A 3,846-nucleotide genomic window follows, 5' to 3' on the forward strand; every position below is an offset into this window, starting at 1 on the left:
CATCAACCTCGCCATTAAATTTAATAAGACCATCTGAGTAGCGATACGAGCGGCCTAGGGAATGTAGACTCATACAATCCCCACATATCCATTGACCAAAATCCTTCAATGTTGTTTCCACTAATATAAACAATCCATGGTCTAAAGAAATAGCCTCTTGCAACACAACTCTACGCTCATCCGTAGGGAGGTGCAAGCTCTTGATATGAGAAATCATACGAGAAATCCCCTTCTTGCCTACTTCACCGTTCGGGCAGCAATGTAACTCTTAAAAAGGACACGGCCAAGTTCTGCTTGCATATGTATGAGAAGACGCCATAAACACACAAAAAAATCTTATTAAAGCCTCAAGGGGAGGCTCAAAATGAGAAGTATAAATCCAAATTAAAATGTGACACTCCAACAAAAGGTTGGAGTACACAGTGAAAAACAACATCGGGAAGAGACTCTACATCTTCTTGAGTCCTAAAATGGTTGCAACACTTGAAAAACTCATTTAGATATTTTATCGAACACCTGGCGGGCAGAAAAAGAAGTGTTTTTGGACCAATGAAGCTGGAGAATTTTGCCCATGTATAATATTCAAGCTTGCTGATTAAGAAGGTAGGAATTTCGAGTTTAAGAGAAGACGATATTGATTTTTTTTACTCAAAGATATAATCTGAGAAGCAAAATCATGTCCAGAAAGAAGAACAATAATTCTGACTTTTTATTCAAAACAAATATTGTTCAAAATATATAATCGATAACCTCAAATGACCATATTTTCTGTATTTTATTTTAGGTTTGAATAAATTTTAGGAAAAGAGATTGTTTTCTTTTTGAGAATATTGGTTTCTAATTTTTAAAAGTTTTTGAAATTAGTTTGTAAATAGGATCTACAACACCTCCTTTAGTTTAAAATTGAGAAAGTTGTTGTTATCACCTTAATATAAGATTAAGATGGACAAAAATATATAGTAGTGATTATCTAAAACTATGCAGGTACAATATGAAATTATTTGTGAAATCATACAATATACATTTTCAAATTGGGACAACATGGACCACCATTAATGTTGTGGGGGATATTTAGTTTCAGAAAGCTTTATGAAATGACTCCTATAAATTATAATGGGGATAATAATGGAAAAAAAGGTAAAATAAAATTTTTTAAATTTGTTTATATTTAGTCAATGAATTTTTTTTTTCATTTTAGATTTAGCTATAATTATTTGAAAATGTTGACATTTTCCATTTATGACTTTCTACAACCGGTCATAAGGATAAAATGTAAACAATTTCAAATTATTAATGAATAAACCAACATGAAAAATAGATCAATGACTAAATAACAACAAAGATGAATGTTTGTTACCCTTTCAATTCATTATCCTACTTTTTATTATCGTGAAATGGTTGCATAAAAATATTATAAAATTGAAGGCATATATATATATATATATATATATATATATATATATATATATATATATATATATATATATATATATATATATATATATATATATATATATATATATATATATAAGAGGAGAATGAAAAAGCCGATATGGTGCTCATATAACAGTGTTTTGAGTTAGTTGGAGGGAAAGACTTGTAACGCCCGATTCCTGGTATGCACTTAAATTATTTATTTATTCATTTTGGAAGGGATACTCGACGAGTTGGTGGCCCTAACTCGTCGAGTAGAAGGCAAAATATGTGTAGGTTTTTAAGTGAGCTACTCGACGAGTCGAAGTCTTGACTCGACGAGTAGGATAGTCTGGATGAAACCCTAATCCTTAGGGCTTGCACCCTATTTAAGCATCATATTTGGCCTCCACCCCAGCCTCCATCACCTCGAAACCCTAATCAACCTTGAGTGATCTTGAGCTATTTCTTGCCATTTTTGTGATTTAAAGCTAGAAGAAGGAAGCAAGGACCTGGAGTTGCAGAAGAAAGGCTAAAGATCTAGAGATAGGGACTCATTTCTGCCTTGATAGAGGTATAAAGCTTATACCTTGGCTTCTATTCACTTAGATCTTCAATTAAGCTTGTATATTGTCCCTTTTGGGCCATTTCCAAGGTTATTCCGAGATTTGAACTCTTGGGGATGTAAGGACATCAGATATGGGCACTCTTGAGCTCTAAGAGCTCAAAGTTGCCACCTTTATTCAGCCATGGCCCTATTCCATGACTTAGACCTCCTTTTTAGCTTGTGGTGGGTGTTTTAGCTTCATAACACCATGCATGCACGTAAAGTTAGCAACTTTACGTGTAATGCTAGTCTAAGGAGTCCAGATCTACGAGTTGGAAGCATTGGAACTGATTAGAATCGACTGTATGGATTTGGTAGAGGGGCTCGGCGAGTTGTTCTTGTGACTCGGCGAGTCGGGTCGCGAACCCCTTAACCCCATTTATGGTTTGAGTGGAACCGTTGAGTCTAGGAGATGACTTAGTGAGTTGGGCAAGATTAGGACTCGGAAACTGAAGAACTCAACGAGTCCAAGGAAGGACTCGATGAGTTAATATGTTGTTTCCCGATGCTATAACATGAAGAACTCGACGAGTCTAGGAAGGGACTCGACGAGTTGACTCGGTTGACCACCGAGTTAGGAGATAACTCGACGATTTGGGGTTGAGTGGGAGCTGACCTTGACTTTGACTTTGATATTTCTCTCATATGTTTTTGTTACAATATTCACCATTCAAGCACCAATAACTTCAGTTGCTTCAACAATAGGCTCATTAGCATGACTCTCCACCTTAACACCAACATCCTCATAGTAATCCCCATGAACCTACATATCAAAACACAAGTCAATAACAAAACATAAAATTCCAAAAATACCCTCAATTTATGAAGTAAAAACAATAACTTACTTCCATCAACTTGCCAAGATCAAACTTGGGTGCCTTCAAAATCTGAACTTTACGGATGAAAACATTCTGCAAAGGGTAAATGCTAGAAGTTTCCTTCTCAATTTATCTTCCAATAGATTCAGGAATGAACTTTAGAACCAACTCCTTAAGATCACAAGACTGATCTTGAGTGATCATGATCTCCCTCATCTTCCTTTGAATCTAACAATATCAAATAAATACTAAAATCAGCAATCAAGAACTTTAATCTTAATGAAATACTTCAATCTTATATGTGAAACTATAAACACACCTGGCGAATTTGGCTAGATTATGCATAACAAGTTCTCTTAACCTGGTTTGCCCTCTTCTTCGTGAACCCAATGCAGAACATTCTCAATGTGTAGCTGTCATTTGTCTTCACATTAAAATGTGCTTCAATCAAATATTGCCATTTCCTGATCAGAGACCTCAGTTTATCTGTGGTAAAGTCCATTCCCTGTTGAAAATGCAAAGTTAATGTTGGAACAGAGATTATTATATAGAAGAAGAAAAGGGTTATGGTGAATATTGTAACATACATAGAAATTGGTCAGGACATTCTTCCCTTGGACATCTTGTACCGTACCAACATTTGAGACCAAAAATTTCATTTTTATAATGATAAAACCATCATTCAAAACATTTTCATAAAACTATGAGGAAATCAGAGTATGTCATTAATCATCCAAATACATCCGAGTCAAATAAAATGCGGAACAATATGATGGGTGCGATTCATCCCGAGCTCTTCCCCTTCGATCCGGAAGTACCTGAAACATAAACTAAAAACCATAATCACGAAGCTTAGTGAGTTCCCCAAGATACCTCATACCATACATATCAAACATACACTTGGCCTTGCCCAACACCCATCGAGCCCCGCCCGACATCTAACCCTGCTCGGAACAGATCTGTCAATAATATGAGATGGGCCTCGCCTCATCACATTCATTAGACCCG

At 35.7% G+C, this 3,846-nt stretch overlaps 1 pseudogene; it reads right to left on the reverse strand.

Moving 5' to 3' along the window:
• Positions 1 to 2,690: 2,690 nt before the first annotated feature.
• Positions 2,691 to 3,497, reverse strand: LOC145126576 (small ribosomal subunit protein eS1-like; annotated as a pseudogene).
• Between the last annotated feature and the right edge of the window lie 349 nt (positions 3,498 to 3,846).

The sequence above is a fragment of the Lactuca virosa genome, chromosome 7 (genome assembly GCF_052849685.1).
Source record: "Lactuca virosa cultivar CGN04683 chromosome 7, Lactuca_virosa_CGN04683_v6, whole genome shotgun sequence".
Classification (NCBI taxonomy): Eukaryota; Viridiplantae; Streptophyta; class Magnoliopsida; order Asterales; family Asteraceae; genus Lactuca; species Lactuca virosa.